General features: G+C 58.9%; 1 protein-coding gene across 1 annotated transcript in view; it reads left to right on the top strand.

Annotated features, from left to right (window-relative positions):
• Positions 1–11,317, top strand: part of BCR (breakpoint cluster region) — a 72,758-nt gene that overhangs the window by 23,852 nt on the left and 37,589 nt on the right. The window lies entirely within an intron of this gene.

Below are 11,317 nucleotides of genomic sequence, written 5' to 3'. Positions count from 1 at the left end.
TGGCTTGGCGGCCACACGGGCCTCCTCCCTGGGCTCCACAAGTGATTCATTTCCTCCAGGCGCCCTGTGCTGTTTTCCAGCAGAACCCTGCTCAGGAGGCATGGAAGGCTGGCTCCGAGCGTCCGCCCTGGCCGACGTGCGCTTTCTCTTCAGACATAGTCTTTCCACAAGGCCCAGAGCCACTCTTTTATTCCATTTTGTCTTTCATTTTTTAAACGGTATTTATTTGTTTTTAACATCGTCATACCGTGAAACGGACATCTCCGGCCGGGAGGGCAGTTCTGTGAGTTTTAACGTGTTTCTTTTGTAGCCACCATCGTAGTCAGGATGCAGTTAATACTCCATCACTCCGAAAAAAACCCCTTTATAATTACACATCCCTCCTCACCTCCTGCAGCTGGTGATCTGCTCTCCATCCCCATAGATTGTCTTTTAAAAAAATGTCGGATAGCCCTGGCCGGTGTTGCTCAGTGGATAGAGCGTCGGCCTGCCGGGTCCGATTCCGGTCAAGGGCACGTACCTCGGTTGCAGGCTCCTTCCCGGCCCGGGTCTTGGTCGGGGCGCGTGCAGGAGGCAACCAATCTATGTGTTTCTCTCACATCGATGTTTCTCTCTGTCTCTCCCTCTCTCTTCTGTTCTCTCTAAAAATAAATGGAATAATATCCTCAGGTGAGGATTAACAAACAAAACGAAAAGAAAAGGAAATAGAGCCTTTCGGAACATATTCGAAGATGCGGATTGTTACAGCCTGGAGATGCAGGCTAACAGGTGCCCCTGGCTATTGGTGGCTACCACTTTCTGGACCTACTGTGTACCAGGAGCAAGCAGTAGGTCTGTCACAGTCAGTCTCAGAACAGCCGAGTCCCGTCATCCCCAGTTGCCAGCGGAGGTTCCGAGGGTATGTCTCTCGCATATCATCCAGCTCGGAATCAGGGTGGGAGGCGGCAGGACCAGGCTGCCCTGGGGTCCAGACCTTGAACGAAGGATGGAATTAGCCGGCGTCCAGGCTGCCCTGTGGGACAGATGGGGGAGCATCTTGACTGCAAGCACGGCTAAACACGGGATAAGCTGTCAAGGAATGTGAGAAATTCCCATCTGGAGAGCGCGTTGGGAAGGATAAACTATTTTCCAGGGTATGTTCGATGCTTGGTGTTCAGCTGCTTGGTGACAGGGCACTGGTCTCGATGGTCCCTGAAGAAACGCCTTTTTTTTTTTTTCTTTTCTCTCTCTCTCTCTCTCTGTTAATCCTCATCCGAGGATATTTTTCCATTGATGTTTAGAGAGAGTGGAAGAGAGAGGGAAAGACAGAGAGAAACATCGATGTGAGAGAGACACACCGACTGGTTGCCTCCTGCAGACACCCCGACCAGGGCCAGGGAACTTGCAACCAAGGTCCGTGCCCTTGACCGGAAACGAACCCGGGACCCTTCAGTCCACCGGCCGGTGCTCTATCCACTGAGCCACACGGGCGAGGGCCCTGGAGAACACCTTTTGACCTTTCTGGCTTAGCAGTTCTCCCCCCACCACCTCCCCAAACAGACCGTTTTCTGGTCGTATCAAGTCAGTATTGAATCCCCTTAGAACTTCCCGGGTCCTGAGTTCCTGGAGATTTGGTTTCTGGGCGGTTCTAGCACCTGAGAGCTCTGGAAGGCTCGACTCTCCTGAGGCTCCTGCCTGTGTGCTGAGCCTTCCTCCTGTGTGGCCCTGCTCCCAGGGACAGACCGCCCCTTAGACATCACTCTGAGGGTCAGGCCCGTGCGGGGGCAAGGGGGCATACCAACATTCCCCCCCCCCCCCCCCCCCCCCAATCCCTGAGCCTGGCCCAGCCTGGCCCACGCTCCAGGGCCCTCCTGGCTCTGACCCCAAAGAGCCAGAGCGCCTTCCAGTTTGTGGCGCTGCAGAAGCACCTCTCTCCGCCCGCGGGTTACTCAGCGGCATATCCTAGTTTTCGCGATGTCTGCTCTGCGCCAGGCCCTGGCATTGGTGCCATGGTCTGTCTGACTCAGAGTTCCTTGCAAGAAGGTACAGCCGCCCCAGCCGGTTTGGCTCAGTGGATAGAGCATCAGCCTGCAGACGAAAGTGTCCTGCGTTCGATTCCCGGTCAGGGCACATGCCTGGGTTGCGGGCTTGATCCCCAGTAGGGGGCATGCAGAAGGCAGCCAATCTATGATTCCCTCTCATCATTGTTTCTCTTTCTCTCCTCTCCCTTTCTCTCTCAAATCAATAAAAAGTATATTTTATAAGATTTCTAAGCTCAGTCGTATGATACAGTGCAAAGAGCTCGAAGTCAGGTGACCTAGGTCTGGTTCCGGCATCCTACCACTTCACTTTCAAGGAGCCCTGTGTTCTCATCTCAAAAACAAGCTGGTCCCATCAAAGCCCTTTCTTAAGACTCCTCCTGCATGCCAGGCCTGCCTCCCCAGCAGCCCCGTCCCAGCCCTGCATCCGGCTGTCATCCCGAGAGTGCCACCACTCCCTGCAGTTGTTAGGGACACATAGCGATCCTTCGTGGAATGTGCCCCACCGTGGTCTGGGGTTCCTGCTGCCCCCTGGTGGGGCTCCCCGGGGGAGTGGGGAGCACAGCGTCCGGAACCGTCCGATGGAGCAGATGGCGTCAGGTGAGGTGTTACTGCTCTCGGCGTCTGCTTTTCCACGTGTCGGATGGGAGTGGGTCAGGCACGTGTAGGGCTGTGGTGGGACTGGCAGTAGGGTCCCTAGGTGCTCGGGAATGGGGAAGGAGGTGTGTTTTTTTAAAATGTATTTTTATTGATTTCAGAGAGGAAGGGAGAGAGAGAGAGAGAGAGAGAGAGACATCAATGGTGAGAGAGAACCATTGATTGGCTGCCTCCTGCACGCCCTTCACTGGGGATCAAGCCCGCAACCCAGGCATGTGCCCTTGACCGGGATCAAACCCGGGACCCTTCAGTCTGCAGGCCGACTCTCCACTGAGCCAAACCGGCCAGAGCGGTGGGGGTCGGGGGAGGGCAGAAGGGGGGTTTGCGATGATTTCCCTGCTGGATTTTTGCACGGGAAGCAGCAGCACATGCTGGGTGGGCCTGAGGTGCTGAGAGGCCCCAGGGACTCAGGCTGCCTTGCGGGGAGGCAGTGCTCCCCCGCCCCCCTGCCCGCCGCTGCGCAGAGCAGGCGTGGAATCCGGCAGGAATGCACAGCCGTCCTTCCCTGGATGCTCGGACCCTGCACCCTCTGCCGGCTCGGGCAGCATGTGGCCCGGGAGTTATGTGTCCCTTCCCCCCACCCCCCATAGGGATGCCCCTCTCAGGGAGAGTCCCATCCCAGGCTAGAGCTGCCGGCGGGGAGGGCAGTCCCAGAAGAGTGAGTCTTGGGGTCTCTCATCCTCTTCCTCAGCCCGACCTGGCTCCCCCAAGGCCCCGCCTGGCCCGCCTGCTCCCCGGCGCACCCCTGTCTGTCCAAAGGCCGCTCGGCCCTCGGATACTGAGCTGTCTTGTCCTCGCTAGCCTCCTCGTCCAGCGACTCGCTGTTGTTTATTCACTCGGATCTTAGCGTCATTCCCTAGTTTATTTATTTTTAATCCTCACCCGAGGATATTTTTCCATTGGTTTTTAGGGAGATTGGAAGAGAGAGGGAAAGACAGAAACATCGATGTGACCCCTGTTCAAGGGGCCGGTTGGCGAAAGTCACTGTCACCTTTCCTGGCTCCGTCGTACCTCGTACTCAGGACTCTTGATTTCTGAGCCACAGTGAAGGCGAGAACCGCGTGGGGCTGAGAACAGACTCGGCTCCACTCCCGCAGCCGCTCTGGGGCTCTGAGTCCCCGAGGATGGGGTGCACACCCAGGTCAGGGCTTCTCCTGTGAAGGGGACCTCACAGAGCAGCCAGGCCGTGCGTCCGTCCGGGCCTGTGAGTCCCAAGGCCTCACAGAAGGGCCGTGTTGTGTCGCTGGTGAGTCATGGGTCTTTCTGGATATGGAACGGGTGGGTTTGTGCCTGCGTCAGATTTCTCAGGGAGGGACACCTCAGGGTGCCTCCCCCTCGAGGCCGAGGTCAGTGCCGGTGGGGGTCGAGTCCCCGAGGCCGCGGAGGATGGCGGCCAGAGGCCCAGCGTGTCCCCCGGGCGGTCGGATGCCCACGCCGCTCCAGTGCCCTCGGGTTCTCCCATTTCCTGCAGAAAAGCAAGTCCCTCCAGGCGGGTTCTTTGCGCCCTGCTGTCTGGTTCCCTATGGCTGCAAACACAGCAGTCTCTTCCACCCTCGTCTCTGCCCTGCAGCACCACCGTGCACCACGGCCGAGCAGCGTAGGGAGCGAGGGGATGTTTGTCTCCACCGCTGCTACGTTGCTGACTCATGCAGCCTCTTCACAGAAGGGATGGGGGAAAGCTGCTGGCTCCGAGGTGGTCCGGGGGCAGCGAGGTTACCCCAGTGTTCCTAGGGACACCCCCACCCGCCGGCCAAGAGCTGAGCGCACGTCTCGTGAGGACAGGGAAACGCACACCTGCCCGGCCAAGAGTGACTTCAGGAAGACAGAAAGCATTTATTCCGGAAGGATCCGAGGGGCAGAGCGCAGAGCCCTCGGTTCCTTCCCTTCACGAGGACCCAGAGAGGACTGACCGCTGCCTGTCGGTGCCTGCTGTGTGCCAGACACTGCCATGGGGTGCGATCAGCTGGGTCTCCACTGCTCTGCTCTGCGGGGCGGATGTCTATGCCCGCTCAGGAGGTCAGAGGGCCCCGGGCAGTGACCTCGGGCAGTGGGCAGGGGTCCAGGTCCTGAGGGACGGGGATTGGCCTCATTCTCTCCGGGTCTGTCCTGGAAGTCTGAGCTCAAATTCTGTGCCTTTATTTTTATTTTTTAAAATATATTTTTATTGATTTCAGAGAGGGAGAGGGAGGGAGGGAGAGATAAAAACATCAATAAGGAGAGAGAATCATCGATCAGCTGCCTCCTCCATGCCCCACACTGGGGACAGAGCCCGCAAGCTGGGCATGGGCCCTGACCGGGAATCGAACCGTGACCTCCTGGTTCATAGGTCCATGCTCAACCACTGAGCCACACCAGCCGGGCTCAAATGCTGTGCCTTTAACAGGACCTGTGTGAAGTGCCAGCCTCCCAGTGTGAGTGCCGGGCAGGTGACCCGGTGAGCCACGCTGTTACACCTTTGTGTGGGGTGTTTCTGGGGCAAGCACCGCCTGGGAGCTGGTGTCGGATGCCTCTGGGAGCCTTGCCAGATGGCCCGGATCACGTGATTTTCGAGGGGCGGCCTCTTCCTGGGGTGTCTACGCCTGGCGGGCCCAGGGCGACCTGCGGAGTAGTGTCTACACTGCCCTGCCCACGGGTTGAGGCTGTCCCTGGAGGACTCACTTTTCCCCAAAGGCACCTTCAGGGCCAAGCACCTGTCCCGGCTGGTTTGGCTCAGTGGATAGAGCATCAGCCTGCGGACTGAAGGGGCCCAGGGTCAATTCCGGTCAAGGACACACGCCTGGGTTGCAGGCTCCATCCCCCGTAGGGGGCGTGCAGGAGGCAGCCAGTCAATGATTCTCTGTCATCACTGATGTTTGTCTCCCCTCCCCCTTCCTCTCTGAAATCAATAAAAATATATTTAAAAGAAAAAAAAGAACCAAGCACCTTTGTCAGGACCTGCTCTCCTGACTGGGCAGGTGGCAGAGATGGTGCCGAGTGGGCGTCTGACAGCTGTGCCAGGCGGGGGGAGGAGGACGGGCGCCCGGCCAGCTAGGGAGTGAGCGTGGGCCCGGTCCAAGCTGTCACCCCGCGATGACAAGCGGGATTATCGCCGTCGGTGCTAATTCCCACATGACAGTTTCAAGTTTCAGGTCAAGAGCAGGGGCTAGTCCTCTGTTTCCGCGCGCGTCTGCACCGAGCCCCTCGCCGGCTTCTTTTCCGGTGGTTCCTCGGCTGTGTTCAAGGCCCTGTGCTCGCTCCACGGAAACCCTGTGGCCAGCAGACTCTGAGGCCCTGGGGGCGGGGGGGGGGCACTGCTCCTGCCGATTATTTTTTTTAATCCTCACCCTTGGATATATTTTTCTGTTGCTTTTTAAGGAGTGGAAGAGAGAGGGAAAGACAGAGAGAAACATCGATGTGAGAGAGACACATCGATTGGTTGTCTCCTGCGGGAGCCCCAACCAGGGCCCGGGCTAGGGAGGAGCCTGCAACCAAGTAGGTGCCTTTGACCGGTATCGAACCCGGGACCCTTGGATCTGCAGGCCGACGCTATCCACTGAGCCACACCGGCCCGGGCGCTCCTGCCGATTCTTGCTGGAGAGGAGAACCGGGGAGGCACCTCGAGGCTGGGACCATGGAGAGCCCTGGCCTTCCTGGTGGACCCGCTCTGGGCCTCTGAGAGGGGCGGGGTGGGGCCCTGGCGGGCTTTGGGGTGGGTGGGCCAGCAGATGGGACCCCCGGGCTGCGTGGAGCGTGCCATGGAAGTAGAGAGCACAGCCGCCCGGGAGGAAGAAGCCGGGCTGGAGGAAGTGGTGGGGTTTTGTGGGGAGCAGCGACAGAGAGCCCGTAGCTGTGCAGGCTGGACCATGGCGATAGCCAGGGCTTCCCGGAGTTACGAGACCTGTGCTTCTGGACGCGTCCTTCCTCGGCTCGCTCGCCACCCCCTCGGCGTGTGGGGGTGGAGCGTCATTACCCCCATTTCACCGGTGGGAACATCAAGATGAAAGGCACCGCCCCAGCCGGGCCCGGGAGATGCAGGGATGTGTGAAGGCCCTGCAGGCTGGGAGGGGAGGCTGGAGCAGAGGAATTGTGTTTCCCTTTCCAAACGCGTCCCTCGGGGTGGGGTGCTCCGGCCGCCTGGTCCTTGAGCACAGAAGATTGTCCAGGGAAAACCCGCGTCAGCCATGACCAGCGATGGCGAACCTTTGGAGCTCGGCGTGCCAGCATTTTGAAAAACCCTAACTTAACTCTGGTGCCGTGTCACACATAGAAATTTTTTGATATTTGCAACCGTAGTAAAACAAAGACTTATATTTTTGATATTTATTTTATATATTTAAATGCCGTTTAACAAAGCAAAATCAGCCAAAAAAATGAGTTCGAGTGTCACCTCTGACACGCGTGTCAGAGGTTCGCCATCACTGGCCTAGACTCTGAACCCCACCACCTCCGGCCCGGTCCTGGGCGGTTCACGCCCGCTCACATCTGGTGCCTCTCAGAATTCTGGTGCAAATCACCCGGTCTCACCCCATCACCACCCCCGCCTCAGCTCACACCCAGGATGCCGGAAGTGGGGGATCCAGCTCAGGGTGTGGCTAAGCCCCCCTGCGCCCCCCGAGGCTCCAGGAGGGGGCCTGCCTATGTGGATCCCCAACATGCTCAGGGCATGTTGCTTCAGCGTTCCTCTGTGAAAGGAGGTACCAGGGCTCCCTTGGGGAGGTGTAAGCGGTCGAGGCTCTGCACCTGGACAGTACCTGTTCCCACAGCCGTGTGTTGCCCGCCGGGGTCTCAGCGCCCCCAGTTCAGGCTGGCATCACGGTGCCTTCCGCTCTGTGGGTCTAGAAGCGAGTAAGCCAGTGGCCCTTTCAAGAGGTTCGCCGAAGATTGGGGTGACCCAAGACTAGGGTGGGGTGAGACTTGCAGGCTGGCCCCCAGGACTGAGCCGGAGCTGTGCTGCTCCTGGGCCGGAACACCAGCCCGCAAGCGGCTCCCTCTCCCCCGGGGAGACCCCGACTTCCCGCTGGCCCATCTCCTCATTCATTCCTCCCACAGAAAGGACCGGGCCTGGGAACCAGCGAGGGTGGAGTGGGCCGGTCTCAGCAAACTCCACGGCTGGGGGCTCACACAGCAGACGTTTCTTTCTGACAGTCCTGGAGGCTGCGAGTCTGAGATAAGGCTGCCAGCCTGGTTGGTTTTATTTTATTTTTATTTTTTAAAATATACTTCTAATTATTTCAGAGAGGAAGGGAGAGAGAGAGAGAGGAATATCAGTGATGAGAGAGAATCATGGATCGGCTGCCTCCTGCACTCCCCTTACTGGAGATCGAGCCCGAAACCCCGGGCATGTGCCCTGATCGGGAATCGAGCCGCGACCTCCTGGTTCATAGGTCGATGCTCAACCACTGAGCCACGCTGGCCGGGCCAGCCTGGTTGGTTCCTGGTGAGGATCCTTTTCCTGCCTCCCTCTCCTCCGTTAAGTCTTGGCTCTGTGGTCACTTCCCCGGGGAGGTGGTCTCGGCTGCCCTGCCTGCAGGCCCAGCTGCCTCTCATGGGTGGACTCGCTGTGATGCATGTGTCATGTGACTCCTGGGATGCTGCTGGCTCCCCAGGGCAGCGGCTGGGTCTGTGGTCCTCATACCACGTACCCAGCACGCTGCCCGGAGTGCAGTAGGGGCGTTGCGCATCTTGACTAAACGGGTGCTCAGTAAATGCATCCGTTTGCTTGTCTGGGACCAAGTGCCGTAAGAAATCGCCCTGAGCCCCGTTGCTGCAGGCTCCGGGAGGTGCTGAAAAATAATAATAATAATAATGACGTCACCCCACGCCCAAGGCTGCAGCCCTTTCCGGCTGCAGTTCCGCCTCGGCCCGCCCTGCCCTGGCACCAGCTCATGCCAGACCCAGCCCGACCCAGAGCACAAATAATCTCTCCCTCTTGAGGATCTGGGGTCTTTAGGTACAGGAGGAGGCCCTTGGAGGCCCTAGAAGGTCCGTTAGCAACATCTGGATGCTGATGGGGGGTCCTTGTCTGCCCATCCTGGGGCCACTCGGTCTTGGTGCTAAAAGTCACTGGCAGCCCTGGCCAGGTCGGCTCAGTGGATAGAGCACCGGCCTGTGGGCTGAAGGGTCCCGGGTTCGATTCTGGGCAAGGGCATGTGCCTCGGTTGCAGGTTCAATCCCCAGCCCTGGTTGGGGCACGTGTGGGAGGAAACCAATCGATGTGTGTCTCTCGCAGTTGCAGGTTCAATCCCCAGCCCTGGTTGGGGCACATGTGGGAGGAAACCAATCGATGTGTGCCTCTCGCACATCGATGTTGCTCTCCCTCTCTCTCTCTCTGTTTCTCCCTCTCCTTTCCACTCTCTAAAAATTAATGGGAAGATATCCTCAGGTAACGATTAAAAAAAGAAAAAGTCACCCCAGAGTCATAGGAGCATGAACCTGTTACTAAAATGGCATTTTCTTTAAGAATCATAAAGCATGAACAGACTGTTGAACCTCAGAGGGAAGGCAGGGGAGGGTGGTTGGGAAGAAGAGATCAACCAATGAACATATGTGCATACATGCATACCCCACGGACACAGACAATAGGGTGGTGAGGGTCTGGGGCCGGGGAGGACGGGAGCGGCTGGAAGAGGTTAATGGGGGGAAAGGAGGACCTGTGTCCTTCCTGTACTTTCAACAATAAAGATGAAAAGGAAAAAAAGTAGCTGGCAGAGTTGACCTGGTGACTCAGTCTCCCTCCAACCAGCTGGACCCCAAACCCCGGGTGGGAAGAGCTGTGTTTCGGCCGCCAGCGTTCTCCCGGAGACTCAGCCTCGCTCGGGGCACCTAGGGCTGCCCGGCGAGCTGGGGCGCGGGCCCTCCCCGCTGGTATTTCCTGGCCCATTGGGAGGATTTGACCCGCCTCGGGCCTTGTGTGACACACTCTAATCTGGACCGTGACCTCCCCCTGCCCCGGCAGCTGGGCTTCCCGTGCTGACCTGGTGATGTCCTTGTTGGGGTGACGGCATGAAGGCTGAAAGGTGCCAGGATCCCGGGGTGCTCCCTGTGCCCCTTCTTCTCCCACAGAACCAAGGGCTGGAAAGACAGGCCTCTCGCCCGGGCGCAGTGACTCACTGGTCGGGGGCGGTCTCGCGGATGAAGGGTTTTGACCCGCTTGGGGTAGCTGCCAGGGGAAAGCAGAAACCAACCAGATCACTCGGCAAGGGCGGCCGCGCCCCCTGCCCGGGGGTGGCCCACGGTCACGGTGCCAGCAGCTCTGACGTCTGTGCAGACGGGGCTCTGGGTCCTCAGGAAACAGCTGGACTAGGTCCTGGGTTCCTTGTTGAAGAGAGGAAAACAGATGTGTGTTCGTGGGGGGGCGGGGTTGTAGGTGAAATGATACATAAAACTGAACATTTTAAAGTGAACAACCCGCCTGGCCGGTGTGGCTCAGTGGTTGAGCGTCGACCTATGAACCAGGAGGTCATGGTTTGATTCCCGGTTAGGGCACATGCCCGGGCTGTGGGCTCCATCCCCTGTGGGGGGTGTGCAGGAGGCAGTCGGTCAATGACCCTCTCTCATCATTGATACTTCTCTTTCTCTCTCTCTCTTCCTCTCTGAAATCAATAAAAAATATTTGTTAAAAAAAGAGTTATACGTTTTACTTTTATTTCTTTTCGTATTTTTCATGGATTTCAGAGAGGGAGAGAGAGAAACATCAGTGATGAGAAGAATCATGGGCTGCCTCCTGCACACACCCGCCCTACTGGGGATGTGCCCACAACCAAGGTACATGCCCTTGACCAGAATCAAACCCGTGGCCCTTCAGTCCGCAGGATGACGCTCTATCCACTGAGCCACACTGGCCGGGGCCCGGCTGCGTTGTTTTCAAAGCTCCCCAGGTAATGCTGGCCTGTAGCCAAGGCTCGGGACACCTGCTGGGCAGTGCGTGACCTGCTGGGAGTGGCAGAGGCGTGGGAGGCAGCAGAGACTCTGGCCGTCCGTGGGCCCCGAAGCTGGGCAGAGGCGTCACCCAGCACGCTGGCCATTCTGAGCTTGCGGTGACCACCAGGCCTCTCCGGCCACCGCTCCTCCCGCTGTGCATGTGGAAAGAACGGAAAAGGGACGTCCCCCCGGCCCCCCGGGATTCCTGGGTCAGCTCCTAAGTCCGTGGTTGGCCCTGTGCCCACCGGGCCTGGGTGGCGTGGGCACCAGCGGCACCTGGGGCCGGAGCCCAGGGTGTGGGGGGGGTGTGGGGGCGGAAGTTGGAAGCGGGTGAGTGATCACTGCAGAGGCGCCCGTGGCGATGACCCTTAGGTGCGGCTGCGAGCAGGTGAGTCATGACGGGAGTGATGTCATCTGGGGACATGACCCAATGGGCGCGACCTCTCGGGAACCCCGTGGGCCATGAACGTGCCTGTGGAGCCCAGAAGTGGCCCTCCTGTGGGCTTGGAGCAGGCGGGGCCTTGTGGGGCGACGTCCTGGCGAGGGGTCTGGGAGCAGAGCTACAGAAAGCCACGGGGTGTGGCTTTAGGACTCAGCCTGCGGGGAAGGAAGCGCGTTCAGCGGGGAGGGAGGGACTGCCCTCTGACATAGACAGTCCCCAGGAGCGGGGACCGTGCTGTGGGGTGAGCCGTTCTCGGTCCTCATAGGCACTCTGATGGGGGTCCGGGTGGGCTGGCCCGGCA

Source organism: Myotis brandtii, unplaced genomic scaffold (assembly GCF_000412655.1).
Source record: "Myotis brandtii unplaced genomic scaffold, ASM41265v1 scaffold97, whole genome shotgun sequence".
NCBI classification, from domain to species: Eukaryota; Metazoa; Chordata; class Mammalia; order Chiroptera; family Vespertilionidae; genus Myotis; species Myotis brandtii.
This window is presented reverse-complemented; position numbering and strand designations above follow the sequence as displayed.